The sequence below is a fragment of the Leptosomus discolor genome, chromosome 1, assembly GCF_034619465.1.
Source record: "Leptosomus discolor isolate bLepDis1 chromosome 1, bLepDis1.hap2, whole genome shotgun sequence".
NCBI lineage: Eukaryota > Metazoa > Chordata > Aves > Leptosomiformes > Leptosomidae > Leptosomus > Leptosomus discolor.
In genome coordinates this window covers 7,099,901-7,120,405 of record NC_141391.1, presented here as the reverse complement: position 1 = coordinate 7,120,405, position 20,505 = coordinate 7,099,901, and the positions used below count along the sequence as shown (strand labels likewise).

Sequence of the window (20,505 nt, the reverse complement as noted above, 5' to 3'; positions counted from 1 at the left end):
CCACATGTTTACTTCTCGGAGTGAGGCCCAACATCAGGAACACAAAAAATACAAAAAAAAATAAAAACCATACATGCAAACATTATTCTCCTCTTCCATGCTCTTGGATGTTTCTGCCAGGACTTTGAATTTATTTACACACACACCTGTATGGAATATTTTCTAGGGCACATGTACCACTTTGTGGCTAGAAAATGCTGATCATCTTTGCAAAGCGAGTAGGAGCACTGGTGGGAGCTAGAGCCCATGAGCCTAAATAAATCTGCGACTGCCTTAGGGTTCAGACAGCTAATGCACCTCCTCCTACAGCCAGCAGCTTAGGGGATGCTCTCCTGTGTGCTTTTGAGGAGAGAAATTCAAAACAGAAGCTGATCTGGAACCTCTTTTGGTGTTTTGTATCACAAATTGGAAGTTCTGCTCAGTCCCATGTGAGCCTGTTGATAAATGCCAACTTGCCCCAAATGATTTACATTAAGAGAAAAAAAAAAAAAAAAAAGGTATAAAATAAGTGATCTGTTAACTTTTGGATGCCAATATCTGTCAGGAAATCTATCAACTTGGTAACAAAATGCTCCCAGGAACATATAGTGCTGAGAGATACTGCTTTTATTTAATTAACTTTTTCGAAAGTAAGCATTTTAAAAAATCATTAAAACATTTAAAAAGCTACAGGGGGAAAGTAAAATGCAACATAACATACACTGGAATTATCCATTTTACCATTTTACAGGACACTGATGTAAATTAATTCATTTCGCCGCTATGATGGAGTAGGAAGCAACCTCAGCTGAACTGAGATGCACAGCAGGATATTGCTACTAGCGAAGAACACTGCACACCTCTATGCCAGGGTACAGCCAACCCCGTCCGTGATCTGCTCAAGCCATGTGTGAACTAAAACTGGACTCAAGTCAAGTTCATCCTTTACAACATGCCAGCAACAGCAAGAACACCTTCTGTGTCCACAAAGGGCTGCACCTTTCTGCTGTACATAGGCAGAGTTGACAGCTCTCCTAAACGTATCGTGAGCATCTCCATTTTGGCTCCTGCTGCTGACAGTCTTGGACCAGAAAAAAAACAACTTGTACATCTTGGACAGTTTGTGGAAGACAAAGCATCTTTGGGGACTTGAAGCATTTTTCCTGCAATGCCATGCAGACAAATAATCCTAGAGACCACAAGATGTGTCTTCCCTTTTTTTGTATCCTGCTAGTCCTATTTCTATGCTCTTATAGTTCTTATTACAGAAAGAAATTTTTTGGCAGGAATTAACTTTCGCCGACACCACAGATGACTGAAAATTCAGACAATCCCAGAGTAGGTCATGCTAGAAACTAAAATCAGAAATATAATCCCACAGAAGCCAGGCAGAGTTTCATTTGCCTCAGCTGGGCCTAAATTTCAGTCCAGAAATAATATAGCAGAGCTCTCTTCTTGTCCACTAAACCCTTTAAAGAAGAAGATGCGTAATTAAGTGTTTCTGAAGCCCTTTAGAAAAGCCTGGTTCAGTATCCCCAGTCAAATGATTTAGTTGTCAGAAAGGATTTTGTTTCTATTTCCACGTTAAGGTTTCTGGTTTGTTGTTTGAAGGCATCAAGGTTTGCTCCACATCACATCGCATTAGCTCTGTCTTTGCAGCTGTCTCAAGTCAGGGTGATGTTGCAGATTGCTACGAGGTCTCATGGCTAAGCCCTGTAAGAATGTCACTGCAGTCCTTTCTGCATCAGTCTTCCCAATATGACCAGTAAATGTGAATGGAGAAAAGAAAAATATACATTTGGGCATGGATTCTACTGTACAAATCACACCACGATTGTTTGATTTATTTTTGTTTTAAGTTATTTGAATGTGAGCATAAATATCACAATAATATTTATTTTACCCTGGGATTTTTATGATTCCACTTTAGCTAATATGGATTCAACCTTTCAGAAGATTTTATGACAGACTTAAAGAGCGTTAGAGCTCGGGAACAATTATGTGGCTGTGGGCTTGTGTTTCAGAAAGGTCAGGATCTGATTTAATGCTGCTCCACCCTCCCAAAAGCAAGTCTTGCTCTCAGTGTGTTTCTGGATGCCAGAATGTCACTAGCGAACTTTGTATTTGCTCGTCCCCAATACAGATCTGATCACTCGTCTAAAAACTATCCAAGCTACTCACCAGGCGCTTTGGCTGGGCTAACACAAAGCCTACACTCAGACCAGGTCTCCCTGATTATCCCTATCACATAACTATCCAGTTGCACTGTGACTCTGGGCTGGGGCAAGACAACTGAATTTACAGGCAGGAAATTCGGGCAGGGAGGAGACACTAGCTCATGCTTCAGGTTTTCTCCTCCTGGACAGAGAGTTCAGATGAAGCTGGCTGGAGTCAGTCGGGTCCACAAGTTCAAGCCTTGTCAGCAAGCAGAAGACGCACCCAGGAGCTTCACCTTGCTGATTTAAGCTCCATCTCCAGTGTCACTCATGTAGAGCTTTGTTTTCAGGCTGCGGTACAAACCAAGGCACTCGTGTGTCTCCTCTCCCAGGGAGCAGAGTGCCACTAAGGTCACACAGTGGTGGAGTCTGCCAAGCGCAATGGTTCATCCAGTGGGGAGGGACCACGGCACTGTGCAGCAGCCAGAGTCCTTGCAAACACAAGCCTTGCAAGGGCTGTTGCTCAGGTACAGTTTCTCCCTTGCTGAGACCTGGCAAAACAAATACTGGTGTCTAGAAGGATCTGCTGACCTGCTGCATGTGGCAAAGAGGAAAACTGAGCAAAAAGAGCATTGCAAAGATGAACTCTGCTGCAAAGATGGAGAGATAAATGATTCACAGTCCAGCTGCATGAGAATGAGACTCAAAGCATGAGACTGGACAGATTGGTTACAGTTTGAAGGCACAGACCCACCCTTGCTGTAGCTCCATGCCAGGCAGATATCCACATAAGAAATGGAGACAATTAACTTACATATGGCTGAGTTCTTGCCCTGATAGACTATTTTCCAAAGCATTCTTGACAACGGTGTTACCAAATACCACAGGGCAAATTCAGATGCCTCTGAACATGAGAATGAATGAGATGAAAACTTTAAACAAATAAATGCATTTTCCTCAGCTCACTGGGATTCAGTCAGATCCTGATGCTCATTCTCCCCATTCCTTACCTTTCAGCCATCGGTCTGCACTTTGTGGGGCACAAAGAAGATGAAATATGAACAGTAATTTGGGATATTAAAGATCTATTTCTTTCAAATAAAGCATAAGCTGTTACTGAATTTTCCTGAAGGCTGGAAGAGAAGGACTAGAAAAATTAAAAGGCTGAACGTAATTAATGAATGCTCATTTAGAATTGGCTATCATACAACATCTTGGAAGCTAAATTTACAGCTGAAGAGGGCAGGCTGTATGCAGAAACAGGCTCTGGAAGGAGGTCCATGTGCACTGTGTCAAGCTGGGGGGGGGGGCAGGGGAAGATAGGGAGCTGCAGTTCCAGGGAGGTCCCTTCAAGCGTGGAGTGATGACACCTGCCAGAAGCCCCTCTGAGCAGAAAGGTCAGCTCAGTAAGAATAACATGTTAAATCACATGCTTTGATTCCAGTTGTGCCCATCTGCATACATTTTAATCTTTAGCTTCAGTGGAGTCCCTCCACGTTTAAGCCCGTATTAGTGAAATCATAATCAGCCCCTGAAAATACAAGCGGACCACAGCTGGAAGCAAATGCAAATACTTGGAAGCGGAAAACAGAAAGTCATTAATTGTAAGAGAAAACATGACTAATGATTTTAAATTAAATAATATTTGCGTGATATTTTAATTAGCAAGGATAATGTTTATTTTACTTACATAGAAGTTCTGGGTACATAAATTCCAACCTACATATTTCAGTTGCCATAACAACTTGATACATTTATTCTCTTGTGTCATTTTTTATTGCATCAGTGCAGCTTTTTTTTTTTTTTAAACGGCCAAAAAAAAACCACCCCAACTGTTTTGGTTGCTACAATAACATGATATTTTTTAATTGTTCTTTTCACATTTAATTCTTCTTGAAACCAATGTACTTTCCCTCCAAAGATGTTAACAGCACAGCGTGGGAATTTCAGTACCAATTCCAGGGCTCAGTGCTGGGTTTACCAGAAATCCCAAGGATACGTACAGCCCTTTAGCTCAAACTGCTACTCCAGTAGTCCCCCTTCGGACACTAGTCATACAGCTTGAGGTCAAGACCTTAACAGGAGACCTACCCAGTAACAGCCCCTAGTTGGTGTATTTTCCCCTGAAAACCAGAAATAAATCAAATGAGTGCTAGACTCTTCAGAAAGGTGTGTAGCTACAGTAGATTTGGGGCAGCAGTGGCAGCAAACAGCTGCAGAGATGTAAAACATTTCAGTAAATCACTGCAGTGCTTTCTAGGCCAGGAAGATATTGCAGAGCAGTTTCCACATTTCATACACACTGGCATAGCACGTGATGAGCTAGACTTTGCTTTTATCCAGGAGCAGAACTGATTCCTAAACTCTTGGGCCCTCCAAGGAGTTGGCTCACATCTTTTCACAAATCAAGACAATCGAATGGTATCATGATGGGAGGAACAGCGAGGATGAGGGTGGCCTTTCTCCTCCCCACCTCCAGCGAGCTGTGCAGCATAGTGGAGCCTGCTGCTGCCCGTTCACCTTTCCCAGCTCTGTACCCCCGCAAATGGACCTATTTCAATTAAACTGCAATTACCTGACTGCTGATGTTGCACTTCTATCTGGTTCCCTGTAACAACCGTAATGAGAGAGACTGTATTAATTAATAACAATTACATTAAGGTGCAAGATGAGGAACTGCTTGGTAACCACTGTTCCATACAGCTGGCATGGAGTGACCTCAGATTAGAGATAATAGGGTGTTCATGAATGTAAAGTTAAAATTTTTGATGGAAAAGAACTAGTTCAATGGCTCCTGCAGACTGCCTTGGCCTTTGGGCGCAGCTCTTCATTTACCGCTAACTATAACAGCCTCAGGAGAGCTATGACGATTGCTTTCAGAGGACTGTATCCCTCTCAGTTCTCAGGAGAACAAGAGCATGCACATGTGTTACCACACACAGTTTAGGACAAGCTTTAGCACTATATTTTTACTATGACAAGCCCTGTATCTCTTTTTTGTTTCTGATCATACTATTCCTCATTATAAAAATTATATGTAATATGTTAGAGTAAGAAAAAAACAAACTATATATATATAATAAAATCACAACTCCAAATAGGAGAAACACCCAACAGTGCTAGCACTGCATGATAGCCTTGTAGGAAATACATTTAGATAAGAAATCACTCGGATAATGTGATTGAATTCTGATTTATCTTCTGATGCACTTCAGGTCCATGGCAAATCCAAGAATAGAATCCAGTCTCCTGTCTCCACCTCTGGCCCACACAATCTCTTCCTATTTACACACACCTCCAGAGAAATTACAGAGGAGGAAACTACCCACATGTCACTTGAGATGAAATTTTGTGCCTGTTCTTGCTAGAAATGGTGAATTTAAGTCAGCCTACGCAATAGCAGTAATAAAGCCAGCCCCATTTTGAGAATAGGACTGATATGTCATAAAGTGATACTTAGGAAGACCAAAGGTGTTTTACACTAATGCAAGGACAAAAAGACAGTATTAAATAGAAGGAAAAAAAATCAACAACCCAACCACAAACCAAAAAACACACTAAATCAAAACCCTGGAGAATATTGTAATGATTTTTACTTCTCAAGATAGTTTTGCTTGAAGCATCCTAAACCTTGGTATAGAAGAATATTTGCTTCAGTCAGAGCCATAGGGAGGGAAGTAAGCAGTGGCTGTCATTACAGTGGCAGGCTGCCTTGCTAAGTCATGGCTGCTGAGCTACACAATCATATATACTCATGCTGACATGCAAAAATACTGCAGCTAAACAAAACCTTCGGCAAAACACAGTGCCATCTCTCTTCATCCAGCTTCCCTCCTACAGAGCATTACAAAATGTTTCGCAACAATACCTATAAAACAAAAATGACTCAAAAGGTAAGTGGAATGACTCAGGTCATTAAACTGCAGAATAAGTCATCACGCTCCCTAAATATTGATAAACAGAGAAAGACATAAAGTGAAAGGGAAAACAAACATTCCCTAAATATTTTGCAGAAGGATGAGGCTCCATGGAGCTGCCAGACAATTTCTTTTGTGGCAAATGTCGTGAGCTAAATGCTGGATAAGAATCTGCCACTGCCTGATGGAGAGATGTCAGGAACCTGTGCTTTCATATGAGGACTCCAAGAACTATTAACCTCAGCCACTAACCAAGGTTGTTAAAAAAATTATGGACTTTTTGGCTTCTGTGAGTTTGCAGTTGGAGAAGCACACAAGTGTAAATCAACATCACTGTCGACTGCATCATGAGAAAAGGAGCAAATGCCAAGGGTGGTAGGGAGGAAATCTCCTAGTCCCTGCAATACTCCTTCCATGCATGCTACTTTACATAGCCCGTAGGGTTCATGCATGCCCCCCTTGGGTTTCTTCAGGGACCAGCAATCCTCCAGAGCTGCCAGCTGAAGCTGATACGCCTTTACTTGGGAAAGAGTGCCCTTGTCACAGCTCACTGACAGCGAGGTCCAGATAACACTATCAGAAGGGGAGCCTGGATGAGGCAATAAATCCTGTCTCATCAAAACTGTCTCTGACTCTGCAACACTTCACACTAAAGCTGTCTGCTAATTTATGCATTTGAAACCTGTCTACGCAGCTTAGGGAAGTCACCTCTCTGTTGGGATGTATCTGCCATAGAGGTGGCTGACTTAGGTAGAGATGTACATATAAGCTTAGACAAAAGCCAGATGAAAAAACTTACTTGAAAATATTTTCACTGCTGATGAATATTTGCTTGAAACATCCCCAATCACCTTTATGTACTAGTTCCTGCACAACCTCACTTCTCCTTAGCAGGGGCTCAAATTCCAATTCTGGGTGTATTCAGAAGCCTCATAAAAACACTGATTTTTTTAATGTCAACAGCACACAGCTCTGCGTGCTATTCTTTACATGTAGCCCGTTCTTTACAACCAATTGTATTATTACTACCAGGTCAACTTCACCTTTCACTAGCTTACAAACAAAACTGCAGTTAAACAAGATCATATTCCTGACGCTTTTTTGTGCAGTACTTAGTAAAACAGGGTTCACAAAAGGTGCCCCTAAAAAGATGTCCAATTCTAATATTGCACTTTTAAAGGCTGGTGGCAAAAATGCTGTTTCTATATTAAGACAAATATCTGCCATCAGTGATGTGATTTCACAGTTTGGAAACATCACAATGCCTGTTTTCTCAGCTGTGGGTAACTAGGAACTTTATTGTATATATCTGTGACCAAAAACCTCATCACAATTCACAAAGACAAGGCAAGCCTTCGCCGCCTTTTGCCTGGACTGCAACAAAACACTGTGAAGCTTGGCACAGTCTCTTGTTTTTCCAAGTTCACTACAATTTGAACAGAAAGCTGCATCACTCCCCTCTGCTCAGCATTGAGCAAGGACATCAGATCAGTCCTCCTCACTCTGTGATGACTCTCCGTAGAACAGAGCATCAATATAAGGAGGTTTTTGGTCCTTGTCCAAGGGTAAGACAGTCATCACAAATTGTAAGTGAAGCACAATACATGACAATTCTAATCCTCAAAAGTGACAGAAGTGTTCACCATGAGTGCAAAGATATGTGTGTGCGTCAGGCATGTTCCTCAGGTGGGAATAAAAGTGAGGAAGCCAACTAAGAAATAAAGTGGTACTGAATTAAGAAACAGCATAAGAAATACACCCGTAAGTGCAGAAGATGCACTGTTTCAGGCAACAACGTAGTCAGCATCCTGAATGCTGAAAGCTCTAGTTACAGGCTTGCTGCTGACCTAGCAAAGATACCATTGGATACCCTGGGAGCATTTACTGTCAAAAAAGTACAAGATATCTCAAAAAAAGAATACTGATTACATAAGCGGAGGCATATGTCTGTCATGAACCTTCCTACTCCTTAGGAAGAGACAAAGTTGTCTGTTTTGTTACCTCTGGTTTTCTATGAACTACGACAAACCCAAAACTTGTGTGAGAGAAGACACCAGTCTGATGTAACGAATGACCTGAAATCTCTCTCTCAGTCCTTCTTGTTGTAAGTAACAAATTCCAAAACATACAGATAGTTTTAGTGGTTCTTTAAAACAATAACAACTTAAAAGTTAGAATTGCTTTTTTCCACCGGAGTTTCCAAAGCCTTCTCCTGAGAAAGTGGACTTCAGATCCACTATGGCTGTTACTCCTAATTTATTTTTTTTCCAGCTTGTACAGCAACAGTTTGCTTTGTCTCTTCTCAGAAAGAGATACCTTGACTACCTGAAAGTGCTGTGACAGGACACAGCAGGACCAGGTAGGCACCCCTACACATTTGCAAAGAACTGGAGGGCCTGAGAAACCTTCACCGCTTTGGTTTGTCCTTTCAGCGAAGAAACTCTACGCAGCTGCAACAATGAACTGAACATCACTACCAGGGTTACAACCACGTAGTAACAAGGCTGACCTCCTGACAGAAAAGCAGAAGCAGCCATAGGTATCAGCCAAGCAGCTTTCAGAGAGCTGAAATCATTCACAGGCACAGAGAGCCATTAGTGGGCTCAACCATTTTTCCCCATCGGCATTGTGTACATCTGTGCAGCCTGATGAAACTGTGAGATTCAGCTAACCTGACATTTTTCAAACATGAGATATTTGAAGATGGATAAAAAATTCGGTCTCAGAACTCATCTGTAACACTAGCTTTCTAGGTCTGGGGGGCAATAGGCACCTCCCAAACCTATGAGGCTGCAGATGCCAAGCCACAGATCACATCTCCTTTGTGCTACTACATGGCGGTTCTGCTCCATCAAACTGTCCATTTTGGGTCAAGACAACAGAAATTGGAGAACATGAGCAAACAGTGGGACAATATTGATCAACAGGAGAAGAATGCCATATCAGCAATGATTGCTATGGCTGCAACCACCTCTCTTTTGGGACAAAAGACAGTTTTAAAGATGAAATGAGATAGTCTCACAGCTCTTTCTGTACTGTCTAGCTCCTGTACACTGGAGGTGGCAACACCAGGAAAGTTCCTCATTGAATATGTCATGAAGAGTTGAGGAAGCAGATGTGGTCAATCGCTAGAGAAGTGCAAGAGTAGACATGCAGAGAGGAGACAGGCCACGACAGGCCTTAAAAGAGAAATAGAGTGGTGTTGATATGCTGGAAATGTAGAAGTCAACAGAGGCTTCCAACAGTGAGGAAAATATGGTTAGAGAAATAAGCCCAGAAAGTGATCTCTCTACAGGACCATTTGGATGGTTATACAGATCAAGATTACACAGGAAAAAGAAACATGTTCCTAAAAGCTCTTTTCAAGAAGGATGAGAATGACTAAGGGTGAAATTCACTCCTTCACAGTACACCAAGGCCTAGAAAAATGCTTTATTCATGATCCACCTAAATATTATAGTGGCAAATAAGCAGTAAATTGTCTCACCTCTAAAGCAGGGGCAGTTTTCACTATAATCTGTTATAGATTATAGTGGTACAGGTGATAGATAAGCAGAGTCAAATTTGTAAAATGTACAAGCTGAAAATGCATGAAGTCCTGTGTTTCTAGCCATGTTATTTGTAACTATATTATAAATAAAAAACGTGCAGAGAAATTATATTTTCAAGTTGACAGTTTCCCTTTAATTTCCCAGGTTGTTACATTTGGGATTGTATTTACTATTTGTTAAAACCTGTAAGTACCTGTCCCAGTTCATAAAAAACTAAACAAAGCAGGAAGGATATTTTCTCTTTCATATGTATTTATCTTACTGAGCAAAGATGTATGCACCTATCCAAGAAATCACTCCCAGGGTGATCTTCATATGATCCAGAAGTCTTGGGGTGATATCTTTCTTTATTCTTGGGAACTATTTAAGAAGCGTTTTAATAAAGAAGTATTGGTAGACTGCAGAAATATATAACGGGCTCTTAAACCTCTCTGTGGAGAGCTTTGTCCTTTGTATGTGGAGGGCAGTGAATTCTCTTGCTTAGTTGCTCAGATTGGTGAATGATCAGTTAATAAACATGTAAGTGAGACAAATTGCTCTGAAACATTTTTAGAGTGAAACTTAACTAGAGTACATTCGTCCCTGAATATCAATTTTAGAGAACCCTTGCAGTTTTATAGGGCAAAGAACTATATTTTTAAGAGTTGATGTATGTGTTTTTGCAGGTGGTTAAAGTATAACTTCTCAGAATCTTACTAGAAACAATTAATTATATCACATACTCTGCTAACTTGTGGTAGAAGCCTGCTGGGACATTCTGATATCTTTATGTAGGCAGTTTTTTCAGATTACTCTGATATGCCCTTGTTAAAACATACCATGTTTTAGAAAAATTATTTTAGGAAAAATACGTTACAATTGCAAGAGCTTTTTGTTAAGTGATATTTTCATAGTATCTTTAACTATCAGATCTATCATTTTTGACCTTGATACATAGAAGTGGAATTTATACAATAGTCTGTCCTCAATGCTTATCACAATAGAGACTCATTGCTTAATTAAAAGTTTGGCTAATTCTGCATGCTGGTTAATATACAGGAATATTTTCATTGGGGAAAATTATTGTTTCTGTTCCATAGCAGCTGCTCTGGCCTGCTCCCAATCCTTTGCAGATGTAATAACAAATCCCAGATCAGAAAACTGCCTAGAGGTTGTTCAAAAGGCATATTATATAAATGTGAAAAAAACAACAACATAAACCTGGTGTGGTGGATGCGACTCTTTCATCATGGCTGATCTGGTTTTGGTTTTTTAATGCCAAGATCCCAGTTCTGTTCCCCCTCTCACCAATGTCAGCAGAAAACAATTATTAAACTAAATAAACAACTATTAAACTCAATGAAATCTCCCTCTCAGAAAGGACCTACCAGACCAGTGAGTCCTCTAAACTCTCATGCAAGGCACACCAATATGACGGTGATGTTAAAATAAAAGTGAGAGGCAACAAAGGAAAAGTCTTTTTATGTGAGCATGTCCAACACTATGCCAACACAAGGAGATGGCAAAAGCAGAATGCTGTCTAGCTCCAAGATTTGCCCAGTGGGACAGAAATTGTCTGTTTAAAGAGGGGCACGGCATGCACGTTGTCCTACTCTCAGCATCACAACTTAATCAGAAAACTCTCCTGTAGGGATTTGGGATGTGGAGGCCAGAATCCTGCACTCTGGAGCATTTCTGTCCACAGGATGACACTGTTCTGCATACCTCCAACCTGCTCATTTGAAGTGGAAACATCGGCCTGAGCACATTAAAACACACTCAGAAGCAACTCTAAAGCAACATTTAACAGGCGTGCTGGCACCCAAGTTATTGACAAGCTACAGAACAAAGAACAAATTTATAAATAGAGACCCAGCATGGATACCCAGTACGGGTAAGACATTTAGCTGCAGCTAGTCATAAATAAGGGTTTTTAATAACACAGTGACTTTGCAGTTACCCATTTCTAAACATTAGTCAAACCATTCGAGAAGGCAAGCCTATAAAATAATCTCTGCAAGTAAAGCATACCTTATTAATGCATAGAAAATAAAATTGCAAAGTTAGTGTCTATTAAATAGGAACATGAAAAAAAGCTTCAGCATTGTTAAACAATTATCTAGTTGTGGTTGTTACACATCCTCGGGTGTAAAAAGAACACAACCAGCAAAACACAAACCAAGTTGACACTTATACCGTACCCCTTGAAAAGACTGCTGCCTTCTTGAAGGAGAATTTAGTGCCAAATAGAATCACATGGGAATTGGCTTTGGTACAAAATCAACCCACAGACACAAACTGCATTTGATCAGATAAATGTATACCGTAGGAGCTAAATCTAGTGAAGAAATAGACACATAAAACTGAATGCTTTGAACCCTTCTAATGAAACATTATGGTTGATCGTGTCTAATGACCCTTGCATATCAAGTAGAGTCACTTAAACGGAATCATATTTGGCTCCTGGGAGTACACCAAGCCATACAAATTAAGCTGCACCCAGTTACAAAGAAAACAAACAAAAATCCAGAGAAGAGACTGAATTTTTATAGGCACATATAGAAGGGTCTTGCAGGTCCACGTATTTTAGACAAGCTGTTAGTGTGAAACAGATTAATGGTTTGATAATTGATCCAGGAAGAAGATTTTTAAGTAAGGCTTTTACTACTGGAACTTTTAACAAGCCAGCACTTAAAGGACAGAGAAGTAATTAGAATGTTTATAATAGCTGGGCACAAGGATAGCAGACATTCCTGAAGCAAGCAGAAATAGGAGGATTCATTTTGCACGCTGCAATTGACTATCTTTGCAAAATGAGCCTCTAAACATAAGAAATGCACAGAACAACAGGAATTAAATGAAGAACTGGAATCTTTGGGGACCGTGTCAAAGCAATGATATCGCACTGTGCTGAGTGTAGATTGTGCATATGAGATCTATATGATGTCCAAGCTTGCACAGTAATTGCAAATGATTCTCATTCAATATGCTAAAAGTATCTGCGCCATATGCCCTATAAGTAAATAGTCTTTTCATGCTATGATACGGGGACAAGCAGACCTTCAGCTACCAGATTTATATGTAAGCATGACAGCAGAGTGTTCTTTTCCTTCACCTCAATTTTCCATCTCAATAAAGGTCAAAACACTGCTGACCAGAAATAAGTACCACTGGAGACCAAACTAATGAAAACAGAGGTTAAAACAAGGGTAAATTTATGTCTTTTAATGAGTGTCTGGAGCTGAGCACAAGCCTGTAGCTTCAAGCAGTGTTACTACTGTCATAGCTAAAGAGCAATTCAATTTTTGTTTTACCAGATGGATAACTCCATCTAGGTACTTTTATGTTCTCCATTATTGTATTTTCTGAGCATCTCACAGTTTTAATTGTATATATCTACACAACATTTAGGTGAGAAGCATCCTTTATCTAGAGACTGTTTAACACACTGCAGAGTCCTGGGAGGGAAGAATACTTTTGCAAGTGACCATTTGCTGAGCTGATGAGCCAGGCTCAGACCTGCACACCCACTCTTGGACTCCAGTAACCCACTAACTCAGCTGCAAGACTGCAAAGATTTGACAGCAGAGATTGAGAGCACTGTTCCCCAGCCTTATCTGGAACTGGGTAGGGCGAGGGCACTCTTCAGAGCAGGGGAAGACCTGAATTTAGACGACTTCCAGCTGAATCCCTATCTCACATTTCCTAGGGGTGAAAAGAAAGTCTTCTCTCTCCAACAGGGACAATTTAAGAGCCCTAATTTCAAGAAAATACTTTCAAGCTGCGAATGCTGGTCTTATAAAGCTTGGTCCGAAGAAGTAATGAAGCTCTTTGGCAAAGGTGGAATTACAAACAAACCCTATCTTCACGATTTTCAGCAGCAGATTGGGCACATCCCCAGTCAGGACGCAAGCTGCGCTGAATACCATGCTGGATGTTTATAAAATAAGGTAACGCTGAGTTTCCCAAGACTGAGCACTTTCTGTGCTTCTAGTCCAAACAAATTAAGATTAGACTTGCAAAACAGCGCAAAGCACCCATTATACAGGCTTGCCCTTTTCTTACTCTTCCCTGAGCATCTGCTCCTGCCCTCTGCTAGAAGCCAGTTACCAGGCTACATGGGCAAGATAATTGTTGCTTGGTTTAAGCCAATGCAGATGCTTTATTACTGCGACTTGAAATGACTCAGCTTAAAAGTAGTTGAGATCCTCAGAAGCTCCAGAGGCACATTATCTTTGTTGTGTCAGCTCTCCACAGCCATGTTCTCAAGGTGGCTACTGGCATTTGCTTGTTCCCAAAATGAGCTTGTCTGGACCATATCATAGAATCATAGAATGGTTTGGCTTGGAAAGGACCTTAGACATCATCTACTTCCAACCCCCCTAACATGGGCAGGGACATTTTTCCATGAGACCAGGTTGCCCAAGGCCACATCCAACGTGGCCTTGAACACTGCCAGGGAGGGGGCAGCCACAGCTTCTCTGGGCAACCTCTTCCAGTGTCTCACCACCCTTACAGTGAAGAACTTCTAATATCTAATCTAAATCTACCATTTTCCATTTTGAAACCATTACCTGTCACCCTATCACTACCCTCCCTGATAAAGAGTCCCTCCCTATCTTTACTGTAGCCCCCTTTAAGTACTGGAAAGATGGGGATACCAGCTCAATGTCTAAGCACTGTCAACATACACGGAATACACATTCCTGGCATACGTTCACAATCTGCTCAATTAGGTGATCTCCAAACACACTTCCTCCCTAGGCGCCACCAACTCTCCCACCAAACACAGCATCCTGCATCCCTTAAATGCAGTTTGAGCGGAATGAACGTATGGCTTCCCCGCTACAAGTGTTCCTATTACTAAAGACTGAGGCAAAGAAAGCATTAAGCACCTCAGCCTTATCCTCATCTCATTACCATATTACCTCCTGGATCTAGTAGGGGATGGAGGCTCTCCCTGGTTCCTTTGTTGTTAATGTACTTACAGAAACTTTTCTTGTTGTCCTTTACCTCCAAAGCCAGATTAACTTCTATCTGGGCTTTGGACCTTCTAATTGCCTCCCTTTATAACCTAACAACATTCTTTTACTCATTATGAGTGGTCTGCCCCTTCTTCCAGAGGCCATAGACTCTCCTTTTTTCCCTGATTTTAAGCCAAATCTCCCTATATTCAGCCAGGCCAATCTTCTTTGCCGACGGCTTGTCTTACAGCACATGGGGATGACCTGTTCCTATGTCTTTAAGATTTCCTTCTTAAAAAGTGTCCAGCCGTCCTGGACTCTTGTACCTTTCAAAACTGACTCCCAAGGGGCTTTATCAAGTAACCTCCTCAACAAGTCAAAGTCTGCCCTTCGAAAGTCCAAAGTGGCAGTTTTGCTGCCCCCTCTCCTAACATCTCTAAGAATAAAGAACTTAATAATTTCGTGGTCCCTGTTCCCTAGACTGCCTCCAGCTTCTATATCCTCCACAAGACCTTCTCTGTTCACAAACAGGAGGTCCAGCAGGGTGCCTTCCCTGGTCAGTTCACTTACCAGCTGTATGAGGAAGTTATCCTCCACATATTCCAGGAGCCTCACGGATTGTTCCCTCTCTGCTGTGCTGTATTTCCAGCAGGTACCTGGGAAGTTGAAGTCCCCCACAAGAACAATGGCAAGTGACCGTGATATTTCTCCCAAGTGCTTATAGAATGCTTCATCTACCTCAATGCTCTGATTGAGAGGTCTATAGCAGACTCCCACAGCAATATCAGCTTTATTGGCCTTGCCCCTTATCCTAATCCAAACACTCTCAACCCTGTTGTCACTATACTTAAATTCAGAGCGTGCATAACAGTCTCTAACATACAGGGCCACCCCACCACCTCTCCTTCCCTATCTGTCCCTCCTGAAGAGCTTGTAGCCATTGATTGTGGTACTCCAATCATGCGAGGCATCCCACCACGTTTCTGTGATAGCCACTATGCCATAGTTTTGCTGCTGCATCATGGCTTCAAGCTCCCCCTGTTTGTTGTTCATACTCCATGCATTGGTATAGATGCACTTCAGATGAGCTAATGATCCCAACACCTTTTTGTGGGTGTGGGCCCCATTTCCTACCAGACCTTTCTCAGGTGTTTCCGTGACTTCTAAAACGTCAACAACAGCCCTTGCATCTTCATTCCTCTTTATGTTTACCCCTTGTCACCACTGAGAAGGCAGAGACAGTCCTCACTAGCACACCAACCTACGAGCCCTGGCGTGCTTCCCTTGGGCTTATTAGTAATAGGCCCAGTTATATCCCCTTCCCCCTTCACAAGTAGTTTAAAGCCCTGTCAATGAGCCCTGCTAACTCCTACCCCAGAATCCTTTTTCCCCTCTGGGACAGGTGCATCCCATTTGTTGCCAGCAAGCCAGGTGTCCTGTATATCAACCCATGATCAAAAAACTCAAAGCCCTGCCGATAACACCAGTCCCAGAGCCACGAATTAATCTGATGGCTCTTCCTGTTAATTCCCTTATTCATCTCTGCCACAGGAGGGACAGAGGAGAACACAACTTGTGCTCCTGATCCCTTAAGCAGTTACCCCAAGGCCCTAAAATCTCTCTTAATTGATTTTGGGCTTCTGGTGGTCATCACTATCCACTTGAAATACCAAAAGTGGATAATAATCTGAAGGCTTCATCAGGGTGGATAGCTTGCCTGACATGTCCTTAACCCATGCCCCACGGAGGCAGCAGACTTTCCTATGAAGTGGGTCTGGACAGCATATTGGGACCTCTTTCCCCTTCAGGAGGGAGTTACCCACAACAATGAGGAGTCTGGTTTTCTTTTTGGAGCTAGTTTTGACGCTTGTTCTAGGGCGACTTGGTCTTGGTGGCACTTCTGGCCTGGGTGAACTATCCACCTTTCCACCAGTCAGTTCCTCCTGCAGGGCGCCATACCTGTTCTGCAAGGGGAACTGGGAAGGTGAGGGAGGACAGGAGGGGATTCACCTGCTTCTCCAACAGGGACTGTTTCCATCCCCCCCTCATCTCTTTGGTCTCCTCCTTCTGCCTGGTGGCAAGAGGGGAGGGGATCCTCTGCATCTTGTGGAGCCTCCACATGCTGCCTTTACCTCAGGGAGTGGCTCCACCAGTTTATATCTCCCTTTCACACTCCCTGATACTCCTTAACCTCTCCACTTCCCCCTTCAGCTCTGCTACCAGGCTGAGCAGATCATTCACCTGGTCGCATGGAACAGAAGTGTTGTCTCTGTCACTTTCGGGCACAAGCGACAGGCAGAAGCACTCCCTGCAGCCTGTGACCTGCATAGCTGCGTGCTTGAGTGGGACCTCTGGCTGGGTTGCCACATTTCTTTGGACAACAGATTTTGCCCGGGTTGCCACCATAGCTGCCCGCACCACCATCTGCTCAGGCCGTCGCAGCACGCCCAGTTACCACCAACTGAGATCTTTCCAAGAGGCACACTTGGCTACTCAAACTGGCATCGTCAGCATCCTTCCCACACAAACTGCCGCGCAAACTGCTGCCCCATGCTCTGGCTGACACGCCGCGCTGTTTGCCCGCTCTGGCCGCTCTTTGTACGTGTCAGAGAGGGTGGCGCTGCTCTGGCAATGCCCACATCTCGCCCGCGTCTCCTTGGCGGCTCCTTCCCTCAGGAAAAGCTGCTGTGCGCTGAGATCTGCCGCTCCGGTGTGGGCTAGGCCGGCTCCGGAGCAGCTCCCCTCGGTGACTGAAGTGTAGCTATGGTCTTACTTACAGAAAAGAGATCATGATCCTGAACCTTAGCTGGTATAAGGTATCAATGTCTTAGTGAGGCAGATTTTAAGGGAATGGCATCTTGCCCAATTTTTTGAATTTATTATAGGTGTGTTCTGGATTTTGTGGAACTTAACCCTGGACATCAGTTTCTTCTTATGCAGTGCACCACAAGATATGCTCCTTAACTGATATCTGGACATGATGAGATAGCTCAGACACTATAATTCCTAGTGCCCTTCTGTGACTCACTTCTTCAGTCCTCCTCTTAAACCTCACACAGGGTCCTTCAGGAAGTACCCAGAACAGCAAGGAATTAAAACCTGCAGTTCCCAAATACTGAGTTAGTATTTTCATTAATAAACAAATCTTGCAGAGTAGTTTCCAGGAAATTTTTTTATATACATGGAGAGAGAGAGAGAAAGAGAGAGAGAGAGGGTTCCTGTGCTGTCCAGACTAATTGCCTTCCACAGTGCCACAAGACTTTTTGTTTTGGAAACTAAAATATGCTTCTAAGTACATGTCATTTGAGAAGAGTCTAAGCCTCAAAACATCTTCTTTCCCAAAAGACTAGATTTTTCATTAGGACCCAGCATTTACTGTTACATAGGCATATTACTTAAAATGGCAACTGCTGAGGAAGAGCAGGTCATAAAGGTTATTTTTAAAGAGTGAGAAAAAGAAAGGCAGAGAATCTGGAAGCTCCTGTTATTATATATGATTAGTTAAACATATGTTTAAGTGCTTTTTGGAATAGGGGTGAATAAACTGTTCTCTATGTCTACTGCAAATTGAACAAAAACTAATGGGTTGCAATTGCAGTTAGAGAAACTCCAGTCTGTCATCAGGAAAGACTTTCTATCAGTAAGGGACTAGGTTACCTGGAGAAGACATTGACTCTCCGCTGTGGGAGGTTTTAAAGAAGAGTTTGGACAAACATTAGGGCAAGAGAATGAACCCCATGAATTTTTTTCAGGTCTTCTTCAAAACTATATTCTAGAGTTGCTACATCATGGCTACCATTTGGACTTCTTCATTTTTTAGCATGATATGTCATGTTCCCTGCTTGCTGTATGAATACACAAAACAGATAAAAGCCTTCACAAGCAGAGTCCAGGGTCCAGTGAACATTTTTAGTGAATACCAAACTTGCCCCAGTTTCATTGATTCTGAAATTATCCACTAATTTAAGTTGATTTTGTCAAGCTGAATTTACAGGAGGGGAAATGTCATAGGATAGATTCACACATACACACACAAAAATCATGTATGTCCTTCTTTCTTCCTTATTCACTAACACCCGCCCACTGAAATTATTTTGGTCTATGATATTTACATCTCTGCCAGATACATTGCCACATATATCTAGTTTCTGTACAGGGTGAAATGCAATAATAATATGATGATAGGTAATATTGCATTTTGCATCTGGAAACACTAATATCACTTATCATTCTAATGACCAACAAAGCTGTTAATAGCAGAGTAAAAAACAAGAATGTGGTTTTTAAATGCATAGGCCATACCAAAACATTTATCAGTTTCATGAGGACCAGGAGCTCCTTCAGGGTCAATATCTGAACAGCACAGAGCTTAATTAGAAGCATGCAAGTAAAAAAAATGGGCAGTAAAAAAAAATTAAAAAAAAAAAAAAGCAGTAATTATAGCTTAACTCCAACACATGTTTTGTTAATTCCATTGTTTTTAGCCATGGGGTGTTATGGGGGGTCATTCATGCCAAACATTTGCACGCAACTGGTTCTGGCACACATGGTGAGTTAATATATTCCTCTGACTCTTCTGAGGCACTTCCTGAGAACGATGGGAGATTATAGGATGGGTCTTTAATTGATGAAGATCTGGTCCCTGTACACTGTAAGATCTAGCATCAGTTTGTTACAAACCACTATGGCAATCACAGATGCCAGGTGAGAGAGTTTAGAGACCAGCTATCTCTGTATGGCAAATTTGTACAGCATTGCAAACAACAATCTAAAAACTTTCCTGTTATCTAAAAGTCTACATTTTCGTAAAAGCAAATACATCAATAGAAAGGAGGCATCACAGGATACCTAACCTGGACAGTGAAAGCTGCTTTCCATTTTTATCAACAATAAAGACTGGAACAAAAATACAGAAAAAGAATCAATTTATATAGAAAATTAACATATAAACAGCCAAGGAAGGTTTCAAGTGGAAGGCATGAAAGCGGGATGGCCTCTGGACTGAATGATCATACTTCAGCTTTCATTGCAGAGGAACACTGCATGAAAAAAGGGAGGTTTTTTCTTTCCACATTTGGAACATGTAATTGAGGACAGAAAAGGAAAGTACAAACCCATCAGTTCCCATAAGGAATAGACCATGAATAAGAATTTATGTGATGTATTAGATTCTCCAGTTACATTTTCATAAGGCAATTTCTCATAGAAAGCAAAGTATTGTATTGGAGTTGTACAGCAGCTGGTACATTCAGCATGTGCTAATCAGTTCTGACTTGGACCTGCCAATAGTATGTTGTGCTGTTGAAAGGAATAAAACCAAAAGCCTACACTTCCAGTCTGCTTGGCTGCAGCTGGACCCTTAAAACATATACAGTTATAATCTTTAAGAGAACAAACACTTTGTGCACTGATTAGACTGATGAAATTTCTGGATAGACAGCAAATTTGAAAATGAGGGTACCCTGGACTCTGACTGCCAGCATCTCAGCTTGAAATGTTTTTTCCAGTTTCTAAGCAATAGTTTTCTACTGTTTTGCTTTAAATCAGAACATCATTTTCTTAAGACAAGCAAAGTTTGGAGGTAGTCCTATATATTCTGTTATTCTCAGCACAGAATTTGGAGTTTAAATTCTCCTAGACAAGACCTGCAGCACATCTCCTAGACAAAAATGATTTTAAGGAAGATGGGGTTGAGGGTCAAACACTTTGATGAGGCTGGAATGAAAAGAGACTCTATGATCCACTGCCTTTCTCAGGCGCTTCAAGAGATAACATGCTGGAATACACTTTCACCATTCTAAAGCTTTGTGCAAAAAAAAAAAGGCAGAGCTGAGCTAGCTGTGTCTTCAAGCTGGGACTCAAATGTTAAATCATTCATGGGATGTATCCTACATTAATGTTAAGACTCATTTGTTCTGATTTCACTCAAAATCAGAATGCTTGTTCTCATTAATTCCGC

The 20,505-nt window shown here is 41.8% G+C and overlaps 1 protein-coding gene across 4 annotated transcripts in view; it reads right to left on the bottom strand.

Moving 5' to 3' along the window:
- DLG2 (discs large MAGUK scaffold protein 2) overlaps positions 1-20,505 on the bottom strand; it is a 1,022,965-nt gene that overhangs the window by 895,964 nt on the left and 106,496 nt on the right. The gene's annotated exons all lie outside the window — the stretch shown is intronic.